General features: G+C 43.0%; 1 long non-coding RNA gene across 1 annotated transcript in view; it reads right to left on the reverse strand.

Annotated features, from left to right (window-relative positions):
* Positions 1–283: 283 nt before the first annotated feature.
* LOC119512868 overlaps positions 284–27,307 on the reverse strand; it is a 45,693-nt gene continuing 18,669 nt past the window's right edge. Inside the window, exons 3-5 of the long non-coding RNA XR_005212457.1 lie at positions 7,494–7,570; positions 5,383–5,578; positions 284–497 (exon numbers count right to left, since the gene is read on the reverse strand). This is a non-coding gene — a long non-coding RNA (uncharacterized LOC119512868). The remainder of the gene's footprint in view (positions 498–5,382; positions 5,579–7,493; positions 7,571–27,307) is intronic.

Below are 27,307 nucleotides of genomic sequence, written 5' to 3' on the forward strand. Positions count from 1 at the left end.
CAAATTTCACAGTCAATCTAAGGTTAAGGGCTGGGCTCGTTTGCTGCCTTTCTTTTCTGGTGCTTATTCTGTTTCAGACGAAAACTACACTTTCCTGCTTCCCCCACCACACACAAGACGGCAGACAAAAAGACATTTCCCGTCTCATCAACTTTTAATGATTCTGCTGAAATCGGCCTCCTCAGCGGTGGGCTAATGGAGAACGGGAGTCTGCTTGGAGAGTCACGGCCCCTCCCAAGGCGGCTCGGGTTCTTACCTGGCTCCTTTATCAAATCTGGCCATCCGATATCAGGGTGGATTTCAACGGGGCGCCTTTCCGCAGAAGGAAGCCACCAGAAGGGGTTGACGGAGGGTTTAAGGCGCGCTGAGCTCTCTGGGGGCGACCACTGAAGTCTCAGGGCGGAGGGGTGGGTCCGGAGGGGCGAGCCCTGGGCCGGAGGCTGCCCACCTTGCAAGGCCCTCGGGAATGCTGGAGTCCTGGACAGACTATGCATCGGCTTCAAATTATGAAGACAGAATGGCAAAATCAAAGTTGATGTTTATTTCTAGCAACAAATTGTTCGATCTTTCACATTTCTCATAGCAAATTGCATTTAATCTGGAATATCAGTACTTGAATGTGTGGAGGAAGCCAGGTCTCGGGGAGAGGGACCACACCCAGGCTCAAGACAGGTGTGCAGGTGCTTTCAGCCCCCCATGTAGCCAGAGCCAGGGCCGACTAGGGTGTGGCAAGCAAGGCACTCGGGACCCAAAATTGAAGGAGACGCCTCTTCTCAGGGGCAACCCTGCTCTTGTACAAACCTCAGATCCTAGGTACTGGGTCCAGCTTTGGGTGCTGTAAACACACCCCTGGATCCTTAGCACAAATTTTCCTTTTTTTGCTTAATCTAGCTTGAATTGGTTCTGTTACTTGCAAACAAAACTCTTCACTAAAGTGAGAATCCAGGTCTCTTGGCCACTCCTCTTCCCCTTTCCATAACAGGACAATCTAGGTTATTTCACTAAAGAAAGCAATAAAACATTCACAGCATAAAGATTTCACTCTTTGGTAAGATCTGCATAGTAGGTTTTGGGGGGCATATCTACTTGGATAGACATTTCAGCTGCAATTATCCCAATATAACAAGCAGGTGATTCATTGCCCATTATATAAATTTGCATTTATTATGCTTATTGTTTTGTGTCAATCTCTTTCTGCGAGAATATAAGTTCCCTGTCAGGTAGGGATCTTCGTTTTTGTCACTGTGACATCAGGTGCCTAGCAGGTGCTCAATAACTATGTCTTGGAAGAATAAGTCTAGCCTTTCCAGAAACACCCAGGCCTGATATCAATCCTACTAAGGTCCTTAGTATTTTATTGCGTTAGGTCACTATCAATTAGACTCCTTACATTGCTTTCAAAGTGATTGATGAGCAAAGAGCTAGACTCAGAAGGGGCTCCATGTGTCCGTTTGATCTGGGCCCCTTCTTTCACAAATGAGGAAACAGGCCCAAAGAAGGGAAGTGACTCCTCCAAAGTCTCGCAACCTGAGAACGGCCACCCCTGGCCAGGACGCAGGTCTCCCAGCTGACACATCTGCTTGGATAGCACGCAACTCCTTGTTGTTAGTCCTTGGGGGTGAGACACTGGGAGGGGCTGCTGGTTTTCCCTCTGCTACCTGATGACACAGACTTGCCACAGCAGGCAGGCAGGGGACTGGACGGGGGAGGGTTTCACTTTCCTGCCCCCAAAGCCCCAGCAAAGCAGAAGCTGCGGACGGGAGGACTTGGGGGTAATCAGTTTTCCTTCCACTCTGGTCATTAGAACAGCTGTTATCAGATGACACCTGCAGCTGTATCCTGTATCCCCTAAGACGGGGGACCCTGGGCATTTTCCAACTGGAATCACACTTTTTCCTTAGCCCCAATTTTCCAGATTCAATGGCTTCTTTGATGAAGTAGTCAACCTCCAAATCACTTTGCTACAGCCTCTGAGGTCTTGCCCAGGACAAAATCAGACCTCCTTTTGACAGGTAACTGAAGAAATTACCATAGATATTCAATAATGCAGCATTTTGGTATTTCCAAAATCCCCAAGGCTCAGCATTGGGGAAAATCAAATCAAATCTGGCAAACCCTGATGGCTCCCCCACTGAGGCTGTCCTGCAGAGTCAGTGAAGGGTCTGGGAATGGAGCCGCTAACTATCATTAGTACTTATTTCTAACACCAAACTGTAAAATCTTTAACAATGCCTTCTTAATAGGCAAAAGGAGTGAATCTGTTCACCGTTTCTCCTCTTGGAAAGTTAAATGTGCTATCAAATCGTCATCTCAGAGTATTTCCATTTTATTTGCCATCCATGATTTATAACAGCCATAAACCTAACAACAGACAAATGATGGTCAGTGTATAAAGAGGAGTTAGAAATAAGATGTAGCAATAATCTGGAAAATGTGATAATCTGGCAGGAAACTAGTTCTGTACGTATTTTTCCCCCTTAATATCCAAAGAACTGCACAAAGCTTGGCAATTGGAGAGCTCAGGGAAGGAAGCAAACTAGCCCTACACGCTGGGATATGGCTGGTTACTAGAGAAATGTGAAATTGTGGTGCACTGGAGAGGCTTTGCTTCAAAAACAACAACAAAAACTCCCCTGATTTGTCCCCACGGCGGGGTGGGTGCGAATTTTTTTTCAAAAGATGTCTGCTCCAGAGTCTTTACTTGAGATGTCTGGTCCGGATCAACTCCGGCCGGGACATATGGGCATCCCAGGCAGCGAATAATCTGGCATCCCTTCAAACTGACATTCTTCAAATATTTTTCAACATTTCCTTAGTAGGGAGCAGAAAGAATGGATTGTCTACTAAGAAAAATTATACACCTCTTTCTTCATGTTCAAAAGAAGGGATTCTCTATACACCCGTGAAGGACAAAACGCACCGGACCCTTAAGGAAATTATTTTATTCAGGCTTTGGCGAGAGGGAGACTGTTTAATAATGTGGAACATAGCAAAGAAAAGGATGGGGAGTCCTGTGAGCCTTATGAAGCCCTGAGAAGGAGTAGACAGCGCGTCTCTTCTAGGTCCTATGGCGAAGCGTGGTTCCTGCATGTAGGGTTCGCTGCTTCTCAGTACTGGAAAGGGTGGAGAGAGTTAAGAAAACAAGAAAGTCTGAGGACTTCTTGACTGCCAGTCTCCTGGGAGCACAGGGCGCAGGTCAGCTGCAACGTCGTCCAGCCCTAAGTGACGGCATTTTGATTTGTTTTAGATTTGCCTTTCAGGTCACAGCTTGTCTCCAATTTACTACTGGGCAGCGTAAGTCAGCCAGATGCCGTGCACCTGCTGCAACGCAGTCAGTTGTTCTTTCCCCCGGCTGGCACGCGGGCCCACCCTTCCCTACTTCTCTGTAGTCCTTTGTTCTCCAGTTTTCTTTTGCTATTTTCTCAATCTGGCAATTTTATGACTGAAATATTAAAGTGTTTAAAATTTTGATCCTAAAACAAATCACTCATTTCCAGTTACCGACACCAACCCAGGCATGATTTGGTGCTAGGATCTGGGTGACGCCGGTGGGTTGTCTGGGGCTCAGGGCTGGGCCTGTGGTCACACAGGACCGTTATCTGCACACCGTCACCAACGTGCACAACAGAAATGTGTACGTGCTACTGAGGAATGGGGTTTTATTGACTTTTTTGTTTTTTCCCCAAGAGGATATTTTACGTTTTTCTGGTTATGTGGGAAATCCCTTGGAAGAGCAGGTGTGTTAACTGGCAACTACTTCCATTTATCCTAATTATTATTTATTATTGAGATATAATTCACATAGCATTAAACTCACCCTTTTAAATTGTACAACTCAATGGATTTTAGTATGTCCATGAAGTTGCGCAACCATTACCACTGTTTAACTCCGGAACATTTTTAGCACCCCAAAATGAAACCCCATACCCATTAGCATCAACCCTTCCCTTTCCCCCCAGTCCCTGGCATGTATTTATTAGCCACTGTGTACCTTCTTTGGAGAAAGAAGATTCTCATTGTTAAATCAGGTGATTTGTCTTCTGTTGTTGACTTTGTAAGAGTTCTTTTTGTATTCTGGATACTAGTCCCTTAGCAGATTTATGATTTGCAAGTAATTTCTCCCAAGCTGTGGGATGCCTTTTCAGTTTCCTGATGGTGTCCTTCAAAGCGCACAAGTTTTTAACTTTGATCACGTCCAACGTATGCATTTCTTCGATTCTTTTGCCTCTAATGATATTCTAGTACTGCTTAGAGTTGAGTGCCCCAGGCAGCAGCTACCTGACCCATGTCTTGTCCTGGTCCAGGATGGGTTCCTGAAGGCTTTGTAGAACACCATGATGCCGTGCGTATCGCTCTAATTACAGTCTCTGTCCTTCTCCTCCGAGACGGAAACGATGGTAATGTCCAAATCCTGAGGCTCTGTCCGAGATCCCTCCGGTCAAAGAGATGCTCGTAGAGCAAAGCACTAGCACCTTTTCCTGTTTGAAGTTTCTGAAGACCTTAACCATTTTTCAAGTCCCTAATGCAGCGTGTCCCCAACTGAAGTCCTCCTAATGTTGTTTCAGTGAGACACCTGCAGACAAAGGGCTCCAGGGTCAAATAAAGAGGAACAGTGGCTCCCAGTTCCCACAAAAGACTCACAATGCATGGCGGAATAACACAGTCTCTGAGAAGTTCTACAATAAGTAAACATATTTAACCCAAAGCTTCTAAAATTATTTGAGTGAGGGGCTATTGCAGGCACAGAACAAAACACTCTTTTGAACGAGTATACACTTGAATAGTTGGGACAGGAAAGGCTAATTTGGTGAGCTCTTAGTGACCTAACATGATGAACGTTTACCCATCACCAAGGTCAGAGTCCAGTGGCCGTTCCATGGCCCCCCTGCCTCTGAGAGCCAGACAATCTGAGACTTGTGTCTTCCAAGAAGCTGGGGATGGGAAAGAGAGGATGGAGGGTCCTGGGTGGGAGACCACCGTGGCCTGGACCTGGGCATGTCCCACACATTTATGCCCACACCCCAAGACCAGACCGACCCTCTTCACCCTAGATGCGACGTGCTCTCTCTGTGGACTTAGGAGGAACAGGTTGGGTGACCCCTGGCATGGTACTCGCCACACAGGCTCGACTCCTCCAAATGGCTTCAGCACAGATGTCCCTGCTGGTGGACGGCACAGGAAGAAGCCCCCAGGAGCACTGCCCTGGGCGGCCTCCTGACACTGCTGTCCCATTCTGGCCCAGAGTCGGGCCCTCTTTGTGAGGCCAGGGAGAGCACCACTTATTCTGCCCATCACTTATACAGCCAGCAGGGATGTGGCTTCCCTTAAAAAACAGAGGAACAACAGGTTGGCGGTGCCTCAGAAAGTTAAATTTAGACTTACCATGTGACCTGACAATTCCAGTCTTAGATATATATCCAAGGAATTGAAAGTAGGGACTCAAACGGATCCTTGTACACCAATGTTCATAGCAGACTCATTCACAATTGCCCAAAGGTTGAAGCAACTCAAGTGTCCATCAATGGATAAATGGATAATCAAAACATGTGAAATATCCATATAGTGGGATATTACTCGGCTGTAAAAAAAAAAGGAATGAAGTTTTGATACATGCAACATGGATGAACCCTGAAAACGTTAGGCTAAGTGCAACAGACAGACACAAAAGGACAAATATTGTATGATTCCTCTTGTATGAAATATCTAAATCAAAGAGATAGAAAGTCAATTAGAGGCTACCAGGCACTGGACAGGAATGTGGTAGACTGAATTATGTATCCTCTCAAAAAACATGTTCTCAATCTTAATCTGCATTCCTGTAGGTATGAATTTATTTGGAAACAGGACCTTTTGAAGATGTTAATATTAGTTGAGGTGTTTCCAGCTGAATGTGGGTGGGTGTTAATCCATATAACTGGGGGCCTTATAAAAAGAAGAAACTGGAAGCAAGAAGTCAGAAAAGGTCACACAGGAAGAAGCCAGAAGTCAGCAGAAACTAGAAGAGCAGACCCAACGAAAAAGAGGGAGATAGATAGAGATAGAGATAGAGATAGAGATAGAGAGAGATAGAGAGAGATAGAGAGAGATAGAGAGAGAGAGAGAGAGAGAGAGAGAGAGAGAGAGAGAGAGAGGTCTCCATGTATCAGAATAGAGGTTAAAGCCCAGGAATCCCAGGATTGCAGCAAGCCCGTACTGGAAGACTACAGACTCTGGAGAAAAAGCATGGCCTTGCCAACACCTTGATTTTGGACTTCTAGCCATTGGAACTATGAGCCAATAAATACCTGTTGTTAAGCTGTGCTGGTTTGAAATTTATGGGCCCCAGAAGAGCCATGATCTTTTAATCTAATCTTGTCGGGTAGAACTTTTTGATTGAGTGTTTCCATGGAGATGTGACTCACCCAACTGTGGTTGAGAACTTTGATTAAATTATTTCCATGGAGGTGTGGACTCCGCCCATTCAAGGGGGGTCTTCATTAGTTCACTGGAGTACTTAAGAGAGCTCAAGAGCCGACACAGACATTGACACTTGGGATGCTTGGGGATGCAGACAGAAGGATGTTTGGAGATGCTAAGCTAAGAGATGAAACCCAGAGTTTGCGCTGGAGAAGCTAAGGGAGGACCCCCAGATGCTTAGAGAGAAACATCCTGGGAGAACAATCAAGGATGCACAGGCACTGAGAGAGAGAAGCCAAGAAAGACAGAAACCCAGAGACATTTTGGAGAAAGCCATTTTGAAATACAACCCAGGAGCAAAGGACCAGCAGACGCCAGCTCCATGCCTTCCCAGCTGACAGGGGTGTTCCAGACACCATCAGCCATTCTTCAGAGACGTTATCTTCTTGCTGATGCTTTAGTCTGGACATATCTATGGCCTTAGAACTGTAAATTTGTAACCTAGTGAATCCCCTTAATAAAAGCCAATCCATTTCTGGTATTTTGCATAATGGCAGCTTTAGCAGACCAGAGCATAAGCCAACCCATCATGTGGTATTTGACATCGCAGCCTGGCAAACTAAGACAGGGAGCTATTGCTTAAGGAATATAAAGTTTCTGTTTGGAGTGATGAAAAACTTTTGGTAATGGGTGGTGGTGACAATAGCACGACATTGTGAATGCAATTAATACCACTGAGTATACACTTAAAATGGCTAAAATGGGAAATTTCATGTTACAAATATGTTTCTAGAGATAGAAAAAATTTAAAAACCGAGAGGAACATTGGGAAGATCACATGCCAACTTGCATTTTTATTTCAATAGAGACAAAATTTAACAGGTGCAATTACAGAGATGACGTTAGATTGTGTCACTGAAAATTAGGGCCATGATAATAATGTAAGAATTTGGCTCTCCGTATGTGCAGACCAGAAAGGATTCCTGAAAATTTTAAACAGTCAAAACATTAACAGGGCCAGCTTATACCCATTAGTATTTAGTGTCTGGGCATGCAAAAAAAAAAAAAAAAAGTCATGCTAATGGTAAATACTTTACGTTTTCCCAGAAAGAAAAATGGGTCCTGGCGCCTCAGGAGACGCGGTTTGCTCTGCAGTCGAACTACATCAATAGCCCTAAAAGACACATTAATATTTTACACAAAAAAATCAATAACTCCCTACTGAGCTCATACGATCGTTACTATGTGTTGTTAAAGTGTAGTTAAAGTCTTTTTAATGGCCGGAGACATCACAGAGGAGGATGACAGCCCTGAGCACAGGGTGATGGAAACGAAAGCCAGGGGCAGCCGTCAAAAGGCTTGGGAAGGGCCTTGGGGGCCTGCGGAACACGGGGTGCTCAGGAGCGCCCCCGGGTGGGGAGCAGCCGCCAGCCGCCAGGCCGAGGCCAGGCCAGCTCTCCGCAAACCCGACGGGAGGCAAAGCTCGCCTGGGGCACAGCGTCGTGTCAGGAAAGGAAGCCACCTTGGAGCCACCCCTGGCTCTGCTGCGTGCTAACCCTGTGGCTCTATCCGGGTCACTGGACCTCCCAGGGCCTGTTCACTCCGCTGTGGCCTGGGGCTGCCACCACACACCCCCCAGGGCTGCAGGCAGGCCTAGGACTCCTCGGTGCCCAGCCCCAGGCCCAGGGGGCCCAGGAAGGTGGCTACCCCTGTTGCTTTCTGTCTGCCAGCATTTCTTTCTCTCTCTTAGCACCTGCATCCCTCCCGGGCCCTGAAGTCCGAGAGCCCACTGTCTCCATCCCGGCCCCTCCTCAGAGCCACTGGAGACGTCCCTTAACCTCTCCAAGGCACTGATGACTCATCTGCAAATGAGAACGACTTTATCCTCTATCGACCTGGGCTGTTAGGAAGGGGAAATGTGGCAACACACATAAAGTCCTTCACACGTGTCCACACACGAGCAGGTGTTCACAAGATGCCATGTCATGGAGGTCCCAAAAGAAGGGAGGGTCTCCAAGAGGTGGTGTTTGGTGATTAAGCATGTTCAACGTTGCCAGAAAGGTGAGAAGAATTAAGGTGTGTGTGTGTGAGGGGTGGGATAAACAAGGAACACAAGGGCGCCCACGTTTGGTCCAACAGAGAGTAGCTATGAGGACAGAGGATGACAGGTCTTCCAGAGGCTTCTCTTTCCTCTTATAAATATTTCCCAAACAGCCCCTCATTTCGGGGGAGCTGGAGATGATTATGTTTCATGACCAGAGGCTTGGGACTGGGTAATTTCCCTAACACTGCACGAGTTAACCAGCAGGATTCTTTTGGAGGTTAAAAAGGAATGTAACCCAATCTGACTGGGCTCTCTAGGCAGGGTTTATTGTCACCATCCGGAGGCCGAGGCTGTATAGCTATACCTTTTAAAAAAAAACTCCAAATACAAGGAAGTTCTGGTGCATGCTACAATGTGGACGAACCCTGAACACATCATGCTGACAGAAAAAAGCCAGACACAAAAGGACAGATACTATATGATTCCTTTTCTATGAAATATCTAGAATAAGCAAATTCATAGGGACAAAAAGTAGATTCGAGGTGACCAGGGCCTGGAGGAAAGGGGATGGGGATTTATTGCTTAATGGGGACAGAGTGTCTGGGGTGATGGAGAAGTTTTGGTAATGGGTGGTAGCAGTGGTAGCACAACATTGGAAATGCAATGAATGCCACTCATTGGACACTTAAAAATGGTTAAAATGGGAAATTTTAAGTTATATATCAGTTACCACAACACAATAAAATGAAAAGGAAAAAAAAAAATCTCCAAACCCACTGAGAAGCATCCCCAAATAATGTGGATCATGTTTCACGGATAAGAAAAGGAAGAGGTTACGATGCTATCACTCAAGAAGACATCATAAAAGTCTTCTGCAGCAAATCTCCCCCCAAGACGGCACAAATGTTGATCTTCCGCCGACTGCTGTTGCTGTGATCAGCAAAACCTCGTTCATCTCTGAGCCCAGGAGGCTCCTTTTCTACCAGCATCCACGGAACCGTGGGCGGCTCGCGGGTTAGCTTGCCAACAGGGTAAATCTCAGACCCTTCACAGCTCTTGAGGAGGTGACGCCCTCCCAAGGGAAAAGAAAGAGCTTCATCGTTCATCAGGTTCACCAGCTGGCAGTGGTGGGTTCCAAGGGCTCACTCTCACCCGAAGGCAGGAGCTGGGTCTTGGCTGGACACCAAGTCAGTGGCCACCAACCCCGACCTGACTGTGGTGCTCTCAGCCCTGCATTGATATCAGTGACTTTAATGGAAGTTGACACTCGTCCTGCTTTAGTTTACCATATTCTGAAAGCTGGTGGACTGGTATCTGTTGCATTTGGTACCCTCTTCTGTTAAAGGGAATTCTGTGACTAAAATTTTTCTCTACTTGAAAGCTGCAACCCCCATCATCATTTGCAAATGAGTCAGGAAAAAAGAAGGCTTCATCTTCAGAGAGGAAGGAGAAAGGGGAGTGGGGGGACAGGGTCAAACCCTTCCTGATGGAGGAAAGCTCCCACCCAGGGCTTGCTTGTTAACTAGAATATCTAAGCCCCTACCAGCAGCCCACAGTTTGCTGGCTGCCCCATCAGTCTTTTCCCTTTGTGTATTTGAGAAGGGAGGATAATATACATATATATGTAAGAGGAGGATACTGATGGCTTGTAAAGGAAAGCCACGGAAGCCAGTGGGTGCTACAAGCATGAGCTGCGTGGAGAGTGTCCGAGCAGCTCGTTGAAGGAGAAGAATCCAGAGTCCATTCCAGAAAGCAGATCCTAAAGAGGATGCCACCCTAGCACCCGCTGAATTGTATACTTTAAAAGGGTGACCCCTATGCTTTGTGAATTAATATCTCAATAAAACTTTATACATAAATTTCCCAACAAAGTTAGGTTGAAGTTAGTAAAAACCCAGATATAGGCTTATATTTTTAAAAGTTTACATATTTTTTACTTTGAATAGGAGATACAAAAACACACGGAAAAAATTTAAATAGTACAAGAGAGAATACAGTGAAAAGAGACCCCCCCCCCCCCATTTCTGTCCCCAAGTCCAGAGGCAACATCTGTACGGGGTTCCTGGTGTATCTGTGGCATCTATCCGGGGTTCCATGGGTATACAAGTGCAGATGTAGATTTTGACTTTTTAAAATAGGAAAGATGGGGTCAGGAGGAGAGATATCTGAGAGGGAAAACATACCCAGGGGATCACAATGGCATTTGCATTTTTGACTTTTTAGCCTGGGTGATGGACAAGTGAGTGTTTGAGATGGTAATGGTTATCCTGTTTTGTAAGCCTAAAATCTTTTATTCTTTCTAAAGGGGAAGGGATTAGAAATTGATAAAATTCATTCCAAAAAATACTTTCACATCCTTAGATTTGTATTTGTTTCATCAGGTTTACTCAAAGGAGTATTATATTGGGGTTTTTGTTTATACTTAAAGTAGCTGCATAACTGTTACAGTTGATATTCTGATTTTGCTTAGTTTTATAACAAAAGGAAATAACAGGTTTATCATTTGTTAAGGGCTTGGACCGTGAGGCCCTGGTTGGTTTCCATCGCCATCTAGTGGTAAGGACGTGCACAACTCTTGGGAGCAGCCTCCAGGACTTGCCCTTGGAAACACCCAATAAACTTTTAAAAAATACTGATTCTTGGGTCCCACCTCCAGAGATTCTGATTTAATTAGTCTTGGGTGTGGCCTGGGCTTCTGGACTGTTCAAAAAGCTCTTCAGGTGATTCTAGTGCCAAGTGAAGATTGAAAACCAGCCTCCTAAAGAGTGAAACTTCTAACTCCTCAAGTGCTGTAATGGCAAATCATTTATTGAATCGTTCATTCGGCAAATATTTATTGGGCTCATATCCCCTGCGAGGCACTCTTCTAGATATTTCTGGGTGCTAGAAATATCAAGGAATTAAGACACACAAGGTCCCTATTCACATGGAACTTACATTCTACTGAGAGGAGAAAGAAAAAAAAATCAAGAAATAAAAATCAAGAAAGCTATCAGGTCATGATGAGTTGACTATGCAGGGAGTTAAAAGAGGGTGAGGCCCTGGAGACTGGCAGGGTGGCCACTTTCGTGGTGAGAGGATCTCTGGGGAGAAGCAGAGAATGAAGGACAAGAAGGAGCCAGCTATTCCGACAGAGGAAGCCGCGGTGCCAAGGTCCTCGGGCTGGAATGAGTCTGGCGTGTCCGGAGCACGGAGGAAGAGACCTGATTCAATGTGAGGTCAAGAGTGAGTCAGGTGCCCAAACACCTCAACTCTGTAACCTCGGGAGAGGGGTTGGGATTTTATTCTGACACAACCAGAAGCCACTGGATTTTTAGGCAGGCTACTAACATGATCGTAAGCCTCAAATACTAGGAACACTAACACTCCGAGACGCAAAAAACTTCCACGTCTCTTAAAACTGAAGCTTTCTCAGCAGATTTTCCTAAAGGGTATCATATTCAAGATTGTTTCTATAGGTAGTGGTTAGATACATGTCAATTGCTTAGTAATGCTGGGCATTCTGTCTTTGTTAAAATTGACTTAAAAGAAGCAGTGCAGTTCAGGGGTCCCCAAGACCTCCTTCGGTTTTAAAGGACTCACAGAATTCAGAAATGCCATTATATTCATGGCCATGTAACTGAGAAATTAAGAATTAACAAATGATGATGACTACCAATTCATTATATAGATGATTTTTTTCTTTCTGTATTGTAGAATAGCCAAACATTAATACCTGAAATTACTGAAACTCAACTAATGTCAGCCCTGTTCATACTATTGTAATGGTCATTCTAGCCTAGTCCCAGCCCTGCTTATATTTGATTTTGTAATGGTAACAATTCCATCTCCCCTTGTTTGAATCCATAAAACCCTGAACTGCTTAGACTCGAGGAGACAGTTTTTGGCAGTACACTCTTTCTTTCTTTGAAACCCCGGTGTCATAGATTGGCTGTTAGGCTCATCCAGCAGAGAACCCCGCATTTTGTTCAGCATCAGTTGCAGTTTATCACAATGAAAGGATACAGGTTTAAATCAGCAAAGGGAAGAGACACACAGGGCAGTGTCCAGGAGAGACTAGGGGCAAGTTTCCCGGTGCCTCTCCCAGTGACCCCGTGGAGTCACGTAGATTCCACTTACTTCTCCCAGTAAGAGTCATCTCAACCAAGGACACTCATCTGAGCCTTGGAGTCCAGGGTTTTTACTGGGGGTGGGTCATGGAGCCCTGGCTGACCTTAGTCTCCAGTCCCTCCAGAGGTCAAGCTGATACCCTTGGCCCAAGGCTGCCCCACCATAAATCGCATTGTTAATACAGACTCGGGCCTGGCCCAAGTCCAAGGCCTTAAGAGGTCCCCTCCCAAGAGCTGGGCAAGGGCCAAAACTTTCTTTGGGCAAGGGTTATCCTTTACCGCACAAGTATTATCATAAATTTTAAGTTAAAGAAGCTTTATCATTTGCCTGATTTTTAAAGGTCGGACACTCACTGTTACGTGGAAAACAGACTACAGGGGAGTAAGGGTTGAATCTGGGACACCATTTAGGAAATCTGGGATGATCCACAAGAGAACGGCTACTGATGCTGTCCTTTTAGGTGCTATAATTAGATATTTATTGTTTATTGTGTACCAGACACTGTGGCAAGTGCTTTACATGGAATGTCTCATTTGAGAGCTGCATGGCTCCTTGGAGGACGTGTCATCTAACGTTCTCACCTCAGAGAGACAAGCCAGAACTTTAGGGAAGACTTGCCCAAGGCAACACCGTTAGTTGAGGGCAGAGGCAACCCTAGAACCCAAGCCTCTCACCTCCTGCCACCCACTCAACAAAGATGACGGTGTCTCCAGTAAGACCCTTGGGTCCACTGAAGAGAAGGCACGTGCCTGAGGTCTGGAGCAGCCCAGTCCTGGGGACTCACACTTAAGACAGGGAAACCCACCTCTGAGCAACTGAGGCCTTTGATGGTCTTGCTGAACTGCTAGTTTATCATGATGTTTAGCATTTCTCAGAAGTGCTAATAAGCATTTATCACTTTGTGCATCATATTTTGAGCCAAGGCTGTTATTTAGAGCAATGATCTCCAAATGGGTACAAGCATCTCAGAAGGGTCCAAAATGACCCCATGGGATTCAGGGCAATGGAGGGAAACTAATTAGTGGAGAGGAGAAAATTTACAGCCCAGGTGCCCATGGAGGGGGACACGTGTGAAGCAAACAAATTTGCTCAGAAGAGCCCTCAGAATCTTAGCACTTGGAGGCCCCAGGAAGGCGCTGAGAGAGTCAACCAAGACTGAAGAACACAAGGGATTAAGAAATGGGATTCAGAGCTCAAGAACAGCAAACAGGAGGTCACAGGGAAATAGCTAACTAACAGGCCTAGAGAGCATACAGTGCAGATTGTGCTCTGCAGGGGAATAGGGGGCTGGTGGACAGAACTGCCAGTTACTGACAACTGGGAAAATTAGACTTATCTGCTGGAGCATTTGGACCAATATTAGTCATAAGTACACAGAAAGTAGCAAATGAAGAAATATGTAATTATGAACTCTAGGGAAAAAAACATATGGTTATTAAAAAAAAGGCAAGCATAATTCTGGCACATCATCTGGCTCAGAAGTCATATTGTGCAAATGCTGATTATCAGTTTAACTAAAAATTGTGGTACAACCTCATTTGGAAGATGGAGAGGGAACGTCAGGCAAGGAGGAGCCACGTGAAGGTGCTAAAATCCCAACTACCAAAAACTAAGTCAGCAGATAATACCTAAAAGTAATAAATCAAGAAAAGGCAGCATAAACATATTACCTAGATAATATGGAGGTTACTAAATACCAGAAGAAACAACTGAAAGAGTTGAAAGTGGTCGTCTCTGGGATGACGGACAACATCCGGGGAGGAGCAGGCCAGGGGCTTCCTGTTTCTTCATCATGAGCCTGTTACAACTATTTGATCTGTTGTGCATATATCAGTTTGGTAAAACAAAAATCAATTAATGTTTTAGCAAATTAAAAAGAGAATGGTAAAAATAAAAGTTAATTAAGGTTTTTAAAAATGTAAGAAAGCATCTTCTTGACCAAAAGGGGGATGTGAAAGGAAATGAAATAAGCTTCAGTGGCAGAGAGATTCCAAAAGGAGCCAAGAGGTCACTCTGGTGGGCACTCTAAAGCACAACATAGACAACCCTTTTTAGGTTCTAGTGAATTGGAGTAGCTAGCAATAAATACCTGAAACTATCAAACTACAACCCAGAACCCATGAATCTCGAAGACAGTTGTATAAAAATGTAGCTTATGAGGGGTGACAATGTGTCTAGTTTATGGATGGATGAGTAGAAAAATAGGGGAAGGAAACAAACAAACAAAGGTACCCAGTGTTCTTTTTTACTTCAATTGCTCTTTTTCACTTTAATTATTATTCTTGTTATTTTTGTGTGTGTGCTAATGAAGGTGTCAGGAATTGATTTAGGTGATGAATGTACAACTATGTAATGGTACTGTGAACAATCGAATGTACAATTTGTTTTGTATGACTGCATGGTATGTGAATGTATCTCAATAAAATGAAGATAAAAAAAAAAAAAAAAGAAGAAGAAAGATAATTATCCAGAAAATTTTCCAGGATAGATGTGCCAGTTTGAATGTATTATGTCCCCCCAAATGCCATTATCTTTGATGTAATCTCGTGTGGGCAGACCTATCAGTGTTGATTAGATTGCAATTCTTTGAGCGTTTCCAGGGAGATGTGCCCCACCCAACTGTGGGTGATGACTCTGATTGGATAATTTCCATGGAGGTGTTGGCCCGCCCATTCAGGGTGGGTCTGAATTAAATTACTGGAGCACCATATAAGATCAGACAGAAGGAGCAAATTGCTACAGCCAAGAGGGACACTTTGAAGAAAGCACAGGAGCTGCAGACGAGAGACAGTTTGAAGACGGCTGTTGAAAGCAGACTCTTGCTCTGGAAAAGCTGAGAGGGGACAAATATTCCAAGTGCAACTAAGAGTGATATTTTTGAGGAACTGCAGCCTAGAAAGGAACATCCTGGGAGAAAGCCATTTTGAAACCAGAAGTCTGGAGCAGGCGCCAGCCACGTGCCTTCCCAGCTAACAGAGGTCTCCTGGACACCATTGGCCATCCTCCAGTGAAGGTACTAGATTGCTGATGTGTTACCTTGGACACTTTATGGCCTTAAGACTGTAACTGTGTAACCAAATAAACCCCCTTTATAAAAGCCAATCCATCTCTGGTGTTTTGCATTCTGGCAGCATTAGCAAACTAGAACAATAGATATATCCAGAAAATTTTCCAGTCATTAAGATATGACTATTATAAGTCATATCTTAATATATAATAGTCATATCTTAATGACTTATTAACATATGCATGGAAAAATGGTGAAAAGCTGAAGAAAGGCAAATTTCATGGAATAACTCCAATGCTATTTTGGATTTTTTGAGCAGCCCAAGAGAAGATAGTTCTGAAAATGAGTGACAAGACACTAGCAAAATTCTTTATACATTTTCTTACATTACCTTTGCTAACCCATCTACTTTTGTGTGTATTCGAGCTATTTTCCTCTATTATAACAGCAGGTGATCTACAGATTTTATTCTGTAAAAATAGAAAGATAGATAACAGAAGAGGAAAAATAGTACCAATTCATTGTGATGTCGACCCTGAAATGTACTTTCAATGAATAATTACTAATGATGTGGTATCATTATTCCTTTTTTCATAAAGATGTGCTGCTGCTTGTTCACATTCATTGCTACCTTAATCTACCTTCATCTACTCCCAACTTCTGTTTATGCCTTTTTTTTTTTTGAAGTTTTTTGGCACTGAAGATTGGATTACCTTATTTTTTTCCAGTTTAAAAATAAGAATTATATCTTTGTAAATAGATTTTGTACAGTCTACCCTGTTGTTTTTTTTTTCCTAGGATCAAGAATAGAATAATTTCCATTCTTTTTCGGCATTTTTTTTTTCTTTCCTATTTTTATGTTCTTGTTCAGGGCTTTGTTGCTTTCATTTTTTAGATGGAAATGAAGGGTGACTTCTGTGTTTTGTGCATTTATCTTGGCAGCCACAATAATATGAGTAGTAATTTACAGAATGTTTACAAAATTGTTTAAACATTGTTTTAAACCTCTACCAGACTTCTTTTTAGAAGTGCTTAGAAGTAGCAATACTGATGTAAACGTTACCTTTTTACCCTGCTCTTTCCTTTTAGAGGGGAGAGAGTAAGAAGCAGGGACTTATCCAAATGATGGTAAATGCAGAGAGGGAGAGAGGAGGCTTTTATAACTAACAAATGAAACAACCAGTCCTTACGTAATCTATAAGGCATCTGTACACATTTTCAGTATGAAATTAGTTTGTGGATTAGAGAATCAACTGACCTAAATTCATTTTACTTGTTCTCAACTCTTCTTACTTGTGACTACGTCAGTTGAACTCATCAATGATTTTCTCCTCTATAAAGTGAGGAAAGATTTTGCTCTTACAAATCAAGTTGTTCCCAATAGAGAGAAATACAGGAAAAAAAAAAAAAAAAAAAAAAAAGAAACAATTTTAAATGTTCCATAAAGCATTTGTTTTTTAATATTCCCTTCCCCAATAGGCCTATTTTACTTCATTCTTTATTTTCCCCCCTCCTTTCTACCTTATTTACTTGTCTCCTGCTTCCTTTCTACCTTCCTTCTCATCTGTCCAGAATTTGTTTGGTTTCTTTGTATTTCTTCTACTTCCTGCCTTTTTCACGATTCCACCTCCTATTTAACATGCTTTCTGTTCTCTTTATGGTCTATTTACCTGGATGTGTCTCCTTCCTAGTGTTCTCTCCAGCTCTGCTGTCGTTATCCCCTGTGGCTCTGCTCTGTCATCTCCAGTTCCCACCACTCTACCTGTCACCTCCTGTCCACTTCGAGGCCACCCTCATTGGCTGTCGGTGGCACTCCTTTCTCTCCCACCCCCTTGAGCCCCTTCTTTCTGTCCAGCTTGCTGACCTACCGTGTGTTCCATCTAGCTCTCATTCTTACCAGCTCTGAGTTTGTGTTGTTCCCTCCTGAACATTTCGGTCACTGTGTTTTGCTCCTGGAGCTCAGTTCCACTTTCCTTGTCCCTGGGGGGTAGGTGGTAATAGATGAGCTGTTTGCCATATTGCACAGAACACAGATCCTTGCTGTGTATTTCCTGGGTAGCAGGGATAAACCAATTATTATTAACTCTTCCTTGAATGTCGAGCTCCCTGTGCTTTCTACTTCTGAGAAATAAATTGGTATTCTAAAAGACTAATTGTCCTTTAAATAGAGTCAAGATTGTCATATGATACTATCTTTTAAACTCTCTATTCAAGAACAGTTAATAAGTTAGTGACATTTGAATTCACTGCCTTATTTGGAAAGAGGGGGAGGGGGGGGTACGTGAGAATTAGATTAAGTTTAGCTTTCACACAGGGCAGGGGCAGCTCGGAGGGGCTGGCAGAGGGTCAAGAAGCCAAGCTGTAATCGGTGGCCAGGCCAGTCCTCCTGTTTCTCTGCCCACTATCCTTGCAAGGTGGATACTCATTATAGAGGTTCCTAAAATAGCCTCATAACCTGTTACCAAAACTAGCTTAGACTGGCTCTGCAGTTAAAGAACAAAGGAAAGGGAGAGAACCTAAGATGGCGGCTAGGTGAGACAGGGCAAAAAAACACCTCTGTGAAAAATACTGGATAAAAACCAGAAAGTGACCCAGAACACCAGTTCCAGAGTAGCACCAGCCAGACAAGGTCTGCTAAATCTACAGGGACCGTGCACTTGGTGAAACCGGGAGTCTGCATTCTGAAACGAGTGAGTAAGCCGGCTGAAAGTCCCTCAGCCACACTGCGGTGTGGGGAAATGGTGGGTTGGTGTTTGGAGACAGACTGGTTCTTTAAAAAAAAAAAAACCCGGGAGCGGCTGCAGCTATGACAGGGAGAACTGCACAGTGAAGCATGGCAGAAGAGGGCGGGGCCAATGCCTCAGTGTCTGGCATGGAGGATAGCCCTTCCCACACCCACTGCTGATTGTCTTGGGGCCAGGGGTGCAGAGGGGAGAGCCAAAAGGAGAAAGAAACTGCACCCCTTGCAGCCATCTCCCCAGCGGGCTAGGGACACTCCTGCCCGGGGCTGGACCCCACAGCCCAGAGCTGCGCCAAGAAATGCAATGTGATGGGGAGTCTTTCCCGCAGCACCGTGCACACACCACAATACCAGCCATAGACAGCAGCCTTTAGTGCACCCACAGCTAATTGTCCCGGAGCTGGGAAGGCGGAGCTGTGTGAAAAGGGGGAAATTAACACGTCCCATTCAGCCATCTTTACAGCAGGCTGGGAATGCCCCTGCACGGCCCGGCAGCCCAGGGCTTCCCTGGAGGGCCAGCACGCACTTGTGACGTGGCACGGCCTTCCCTCGGCAGAGGTCCTGGAAGAGCACGGCTGGGAAGGGGGACCCGCTTGGAAATCCCAGGGACCCTACACCAATACCAAGGATTTGTGGGTCAGGAGCAGAGACAATCTGTGGCAAGACTGAAATGAAGGCTTAGGCTCTCGCAATAGCCTTAAATTTCCAGGAACACCTGGAAGGTTTGATTATTAAAGCTATCCTGCCTCCCTAACCACCCAGACACATGTCTCACATTCAGGGTGGACAGCATCAACATCACACCCAAATTTAGTGCACCAATTGAACCCCACAAGAATCAGAACCCCACACATCACAAAGACAAAGTTGGGGAGAACTGACTTGAGGGGAATAGGTGACTCACAGATACCATCTGCTGGTTAGTTAGAGACAGTGTACGCCACTAACCTATAGTTCTGACAAATTAGAGATCAAGTAAAGCAAATGCCAAGGGGCCAAAAACAACAGAAAATCTTAAAGCGTATGATAAAACCAGACAATATGGAGAACCCAAACCCAAACACCCAAATCAAAAGATCAGAAGAGACACAGTACTTGGTGCAATTAATCAAAGAACTAAAGACAGACAACGAGCTCATGGCACAGGATATAAAGGACATGAAGAAGACCCTAGAAGAGCATAAAGAAGAAATTGCAAGAGTAAATACAAAAATAGAAGATCTTATGGAAATAAAAGAAACTGTTGGCCAAATTAAAAAGACTGGATACTCATAATACAAGACTAGAGGAAGTAGAACAATGACTCAGCCTCCTCAAGGACCAAAGAATGGAAAATGAAAGAACAAAAGAAAGAATGGGGAAAAAAATCGAAAAAATCGAAATGGATCTCAGGGATACGACAGATAAAATAAAACGTACAAATTTAAGACTCATTGGTGTCCCAGAAGGGGAAGAGAAGGGTAAAGGTCTAGAAAGAGTATTCAAAGAAATTGTTGGGGAAAACTTCCCCAAACCTTCTACACAATATAAATACACAAAGCATAAATGCCCAGCGAACTCCAAATAGAATAAATCCAAATAAACCCACTCCAAGACATATTCTAATCAGACTGTCAAATACTGAAGAAAAGGAACAAGTTCTGAAAGCAGCAAGAGAAAAGCAATTCACCACATACAAAGGGAACAGCATAAGACTAAGTAGTGACTACTCAGCAGCCACCATGGAGGCGAAAAGGCAGTGGCATGACATATTTAAAATTCTGAGAGAGAAAAATTTCCAACCAAGAATACTTTATCCAGCAAAACTCTCCTTCAAATTTGAGGGAGAGCTTAAATTTTTCACAAACAAACAAATGCTGAGAGATTTTGCTAATAAAAGACCTGCGCTACTTCAGATACTAAAGGGAGCTCTACCGACAGAGAAACAAAGAAAGGAGAGAGAGAGATAAATAATTTTAACAGACATATATAGAACATTACATCCCAGGTCACCGGGACACACATTCTTCTCTAGTGATCACAGATCTTTCTCCAGAACGGACTGTATGCTAGGACATAAAACAAGCCTCAATAAATTAAAAAAAAAAATTGAATTTGTTAAAAGCACATTCTCTGACCACAATGGAATACAAATAGAAGTCAATAACCATCAGAGACGTGGAGAATTCACAAACACCTGGAGGGTAAAAATGAGGGGGAGATGAAAACATTCCCAGATAATCAAAAGCTGAGGGACTTCATCACCAGTAGATCAGTCCTATAAGAAATGCTAAAGGGAGTTGAACAGGCTGAAAGGAAGGGACACTAAACAATTGACCGAAACTACACAAAGAAATAAAGATTTCCAGTAAAGATCACATGGTAATTATAAATACCAATACTACTGTATTTTTGATTTGTAACTCCACTATTTACTTCCTACAGGATCTAAAATACATAAACTGTAATGATAAATCAGTGGTTTTGGACTCAATGTAAAATATGTAGTTTTTGACAAAAACTACATAAAGGTGGGGGAATGATAGAGTATAGGAACATAGTTTGTGTGTCATATTGAAGTTAAGTTGGTATCAAAGAAAAACAAGATTGTTATAGATTTAAGAGGTTCAATTTAAGCCCCACGGTAAACACAAAGAAAGTGTCAGAAAATATGACCATAGAGATGAATAGTATGGGTTAAGAGAAGAGAGGGAAGGGGCAATGGGGAGTTAAGAAATGAGTGTAGGGTTTCTGTTTGGGGTGAAGGGAAATTTCTAGTAATGGATGGTGGGAAGGTGATAGCATTGCAACATTCTAAATGTGATTAATCCCACTAATGGAATGCTAGGGAGGGGGTGGAATGGGAAGATTTAGGCTGTATATATGTTTCCACAATTGAAAAAAAAAAAAGACAGTCTAAACAGATGACAATTGAAGGCCAAGGATGATCCTGGATGGGATCTGAGGATGGAGAAGAGGAGGCTCAAAGAGACACAGATGGGACATAAGAAAAAAAAAGGAAATATAGAATGTAAGCTTTGTATCAATGTTGAATTTCTTGAACTTCTTAGCTGCGCTTAATGGGAGTGCATAAAAGAATGTTCTTGTTCATGGGAAATGTATATGTGAATTATATTGTTTGTTCAAAGGTGTGTGCAGCTTGCTCTCATATGTTCAGAGGACAGAGCAATAGATGATGGATGATAGGGAGGGAGGGAGAGAGGGAAAAAAAGAAATGGTGGTGTGACAGGATGTTAAAGTTGGGGGATCGGGGTATTGGGGGAGGGGGGTTGAGGTATGCTGGAGTTCTGTGTATGGGGTTTGTATTGCTTTTGCAACTGTTACTGTGAGTTTGAATTTATTTCAAAAAAAAAAAAAAAAAAAGAACAAAGGAAAGAGGCCACGTAAGCATAGAAGTGGTGTCAGTGCCTTATACAAGCATAACAGTTATAGTCAGGGGTGGAGACTTGTTTCAAATATTTCAATTTTACCCGGGCTAAATGTTTCAAATTTGAGCAGGTTGGTTAGGCCTGTCGAATAAGCTGTAATCTCTGGAGTATCCAGCCAATGGAGAAACAGGGGAGGGACTTGCACATTAGGCTTAGGGCATAAACAGTGCTGTGTTCTATTGTTCTGGGTGCCAACCACCACATTTTGGTCGCATGCTGTTCTTGCAAGATAGTGAATAAATTCTTTTCTTCTCCACAATTGGGTGAGTGTTTATTCCTTTTTAGGTATAGTGCTTGTTTCTCACAGGTAGGAAAGGTAAGTACTAGAAAAGGATGCAGAGTCAATTTCTAGAAAGGAAAGAAAACTGAAACCACATGCTTCAACATTTATTTAAAGTGATAAAACGTATGAGTCATTCTGTTATCTGGTTTTAGTATTGGGGCATCTGTGTTTCTGCACTTCCCGTTAAGTTCCAAAATATTTGTTTAATAGAACAGAGACTTAATCTTGTAAATATTCATTCTGAGAGAATTGATGTCTGCTGAAATATTAGCCTATGTATCATTTTATAACTATACTGTAGTATTCTCAAAATGTCATCAACAACTGACCCTGTTAGTTTCTTGTGTTGGAAAGCATATAAATTGTCTGGTCTTGCCCCTTCTGGATGCTTTGCAGTTGTATTGTAATGGGAAGATAGTTTTTTGGCAAAACCTTGTTATTTTATGCTGTTGATGATTTACATTGTCTTATATTTTTCCATTATTCTTGTATATTCTATGAATGTGGTACTACCCTGTAACTAAGTTTTCTATATCAACTATGGAGGTAGGCTGTGTGTGCAGATGCAAACTTTTTTAAATTAAAAAAAAAAAAACAAAAAACCTATACTCCACATATCATGGTGTTTAAATAAGATTTTTAAGAACAATCCTAAAAATAAAATAAAATAAAAGAAGAGCCACAATTATCTAAAAACACTATTAAACACTTCCTTCCTTTTCTGATTACATATCTGTGTAAGGCTGATTTTGCTCATATACATCAATCAAAACAACATTTTGACACAGATTAAACACAGAAGCAGATACAAGAACTCATCTGCTTCAATTAAGCCAGACATTAAAAACATTTGCAAAAACATCAAACAATGCTACTCTTCTCACGAAGTGTGTTCTGTTTGAGAAAACATAGCTATTTTCATTGCTATTCTTTTTAAATAAATACATGTATTTTTTAACATTTTTCCATTTTAATTTTTAACACGGTAATTACTGATAGATTTAATCCATATAAACAAGAGCTCTTTGGGGTCCTCAACAAGTTTTAAGAGTATAAATGGGTCCTGAGACCAAAAACATTGAGAACTGTTGGTCTAAGTTGGGGCATCTTGAAGTCCTCCAGGCGGCACAGGCCCTTACTGGGTACTCTTCCAGGGCCTGGATGGATGATTTTACCTACCACGAAAGCCAGTGTTTTATGTGCTCAGCACTTTGCCAAGCACTTGACAGTTACTGTCTCATTGATACTGTCAGACTGTCATTTACAAATGAGGAAACGAGACACGGCTCCCAGTTCATGAAGCTGGTAAATGGCAGATTGGAGACCAAGGCGACTGGCTTCAGGTCTGTGCCCTTGACCGTGACTCCGTGCTGTCCTGGACACAGCTCTGTTTTCCTTAATGTTCCTTTCCCAATAAACTTAGACGGTTCAAGAAGATCCTTTCTCACTATTTATCACCCTACACATGCCAAAGGACCTGCCTGGTAGCTCTCACTAAATTATCTGTGGTCGTGCTGAGTGCGTTTCAACACAATTAAATGAAAACAAGGGCCTCAAAGAGTTCAGGATTATCTTCAACAGGGAAATGAAAACAAGAATTGTTTAGTTCTTTGTCTCCCCTTATGAGTTCATAACTCATCATTTACGATTTATAGCTATTTTTAGTTCTGTTCACTGCCACAGGGAGCTAAAATGGCATCATTCCTCCGGCAGGCTCCTTTATCGCCGCACAGATGAAAGATGGGTGATCAAAAGTAGCTACATTCATAGGTTTGGTCTTTGACCTCAAAAAGATACAGAGATACTTGAAGCTTATTTTGTGCCAGTGTGTGTTCTGCTGGAGTAATCTAAAAACTAAAGTAATAGTTTTATTGAAGAAAGTGAAGGGTCGAGTCAGTTTTTAATGTTTAAAAATCCACAAAGACAGAGCAATTTTTTTTTAATTAATAGACTTTTTTTTTTTAGAGCAGACTTAGGTTTTCAGAAACTTGAGCAGCTAGTGCAGAGACCCCTCACACACACACCCCTCCTCCCATTTCCCTCTTAATAACATCCTGCATCAGGGGGCCCATTTGTTACAATTAATGAACCAATACTGACATGTTATTATCAACTAAAGTCCACAGTTCACATTAGGGTTCTCTCTTTGTGTTGTACGGTTCTACGGGTTTTGACAGACGCATGATGTCGTGTGCCCACCGTTCCAGGATCTACAGACTATGTCACTGCCCTAAAAATCCCCTATTCCTCCTGCTCCCCTTTCTCCTGAGCCCCTGGCAACCACTGATCTTTACTGTCTGTAGTTTTGCTTTTCCAGAATGCCACCTAGTTGGAATCATATAGTATGTAGCCTTTCCAGACTGACCCACCTGGCTGAATTCTTTTACTAAGTAACATGAGTTTAAAGTTCCTCTGTTTCTTTTCATGGTTTGATGGCTCATTTCTTTTTCTCGCTGACTAATAACTCCATTTGTACAGATGGACCAGTTTATGTTTTGTTGGACATCCTGGTTGCTTCCAGTCTGGGGCAATGATGAACAAAGTAATCAATCTAATGAATAAAGAAGTAATCTAAAGGCTAAAATAAAAGTTTTATTGCAGAAGGTGAAAGGTAGAGCCGGTTTTTGTTTGTTTGTTTTTTTTTTTTTTACAATTGATGGCTTTTAGTATAATCAGAGAGTTGTGCATTCATCACCACAATCGATTGGTAGAGCCAGTGTGGGAGCCCTGGGCCCAGGGCCTTCCCCAAGTGCCTTGAAAACTGTGCACACGGCAGCTTGCCTTAAGTTTTGACCTACTCTCCTTGTAGGATCAGGCCTTCGGCACTAAATGTAATCTATAGCTTACCTCCTCCCTGAAACTCCCTGAGATTCTTTATCTACAAGATAACCTACAATCCTCCCCTCTTCCCTGTTGACTACAATCGATCCTCCTCTAGTCACGAGATACCCCCCACCCTTGTTTTCATACCCGTTGGAATGTCTTTGTTTCGAGTCCCTATAACCAGCCTGATCAGCACCCCCAAAAGTGCGGAGAACCTACACACTGAGCTCTGAACTCGCCGCCATTAGGAGCAGCTCCTGATTCATTCAGAGCAGCATAACTGGCCTCCATTGCTTTGTAAGTAAGCCCCGAATAAAAGCTCATGTCGCAATCCTTGCCCAGTGCCTTCTTCAGTCCTTCGGTCCCAAAAGCCCCTTTGGGCCGTGACAGCCAGTTTTTATGTTTAAAAATCCACAAAGGGCATTGATTCTTTAAAAAAACACACACACAAAAAAACCAAACTCTTTCTCCCCTTCTCAAAATAGGTAAGAACGCAGGGGAGCCCAAGAGAAAGCTCCCTTACCCTCTGTCATCAAACCCTCCATCCCTTGGAGGATTTTCCCTTTAATCCAGATGAGGAAACTGGGGCTTAGAGGTTCCAGTGCTGGGAAAACAGTGAGCTCCTCCCCAAGACCCCCAGCAGGCCCTTGTGTAGACCCAGAACTGGTGAGCACCCAGCTCGTGGGAGGGGCCCAGCAGGTGTTTGCTGAGCTGCACCCAAGTGGCAGATCCCACCGAGGTGCACGTGAATCTGAGTCACCAGCTCACCTCGCTGGCTGACTTCTATTTCTGACAAGATGGGTCAAGTCGCTTGAATGCCCTGAACCGAGAAGTCATAAAAATCCCAAATGACTTCTGACTGCATGTGGAACGTACAAGTGCCCTGGAGATGGAAACAGCTTTCTAATGCTAGCGTGTTCACAGAAGACGATTAATTTAACGGGCAGAAAACCAAACGTTTCCACTGAAGCCACCTCATTCCTTTTTGCCTCTCCCAGTTTATTCTGAAAGAATCCCTTGGGAGGGATAAGAAATGAACCAACCCCAAAACCGATGAGGCAGCACCACAGGGAGCCTGAGGCTGTTTTGTCCCGTATTTCACTGTGTTCCCTGTGAAAAGGGGACTGACGCTGCTGCCAACAAGCCAGAAAGGGGGGGCCCGAGCCTCAGGAAACAGGACAGGGAAAACACCCCGCATTCCTTTCAGTTTGGGAAGCTGGGAGATGTCAGGAAAAAAACTATAGGCAGAACTCTGAGTAAAACAGAACAGAATCCAATTATACACTTCAAATAGAGGTTTTCCCTCTTTTAATAAATGTTTTTTTCCATCCTAAAAATATTACTTGCTAGAGAAAATTTGGAAGCTACATGAAAATAAAAAGAAAAGTATCTGTCTAAAGACAACCAGTCTTTTCAACGTTAAGCACATTTATAAATACATGTTGTAAACATATAAATATATATGTATAAACATATATATACACAACATTTATTTTGCTTTTTGTATTTAGCATTATGCCATAGGAACGTTGCCATATGTTTTTTTTTCCTTGTTTTTCTTTTTTTTTTTTTAACTTTCCCTTCTTTTTTAAATCAACTGTATGAAAAAAAAAAGTTAAAAAGAAAACAAACATACAATAAAAGAACATTTCAAAGAGACCATAACAAGGGAGTAAGAAAAAGACAACTAACCTAAGATAACTGCTTAACTTCCAACATGTTCCTACTTTACCCCAAGAAAGTTACCTAATATAGCAACATTCCTGTGAACTTGCTCCTACTATATCCATCAGAAATTAACAGACCATAGTCATTCCTGGGCATCCCCAGAACGTTAAATAGCTTATCTGTTCTTCTTGGATTATTGTTCCCCCTTCCTTAATTGCTCTCTATTGCTAGTTCCCCTACATTCTACATTATAAACCATTTGTTTTACATTTTTCAAAGTTCACATTAGTGGTAGCATATAATATTTCTCTTTTTGTGCCTGGCTTATTTCGCTCAGCATTATGTCTTCAAGGTTCATCCATGTTGTCATATGTTTCACGAGATCGTTCCTTCTTACTGCCGCGTAGTATTCCATCGTGTGTATATACCACATTTTATTTATCCACTCATCTGTTGAAGGACATTTGGGTTGTTTCCATCTCTTGGCAATTGTGAATAATGCTGCTATGAACATTGGCGTGCAGATATCTGTTCGTGTCACTGCTTTCCGATCTTCCGGGTATATACCGAGAAGTGCAATCGCCGGATCGAATGGTAGCTCTATATCTAGTTTTCTAAGGAACTGCCAGACTGACTTCCAGAGTGGCTGAACCATTATACAGTCCCACCAACAATGAATAAGAGTTCCAATTTCTCCACATCCCCTCCAGCATTTGTAGTTTCCTGTTTGTTTAATGGCAGCCACTCTAATCGGTGTTAGATGGTATCTCATTGTGGTCTTAATTTGCATCTCTCTAATAGCTAGTGA

This window comes from Choloepus didactylus, chromosome 17, assembly GCF_015220235.1.
Source record: "Choloepus didactylus isolate mChoDid1 chromosome 17, mChoDid1.pri, whole genome shotgun sequence".
NCBI lineage: Eukaryota > Metazoa > Chordata > Mammalia > Pilosa > Megalonychidae > Choloepus > Choloepus didactylus.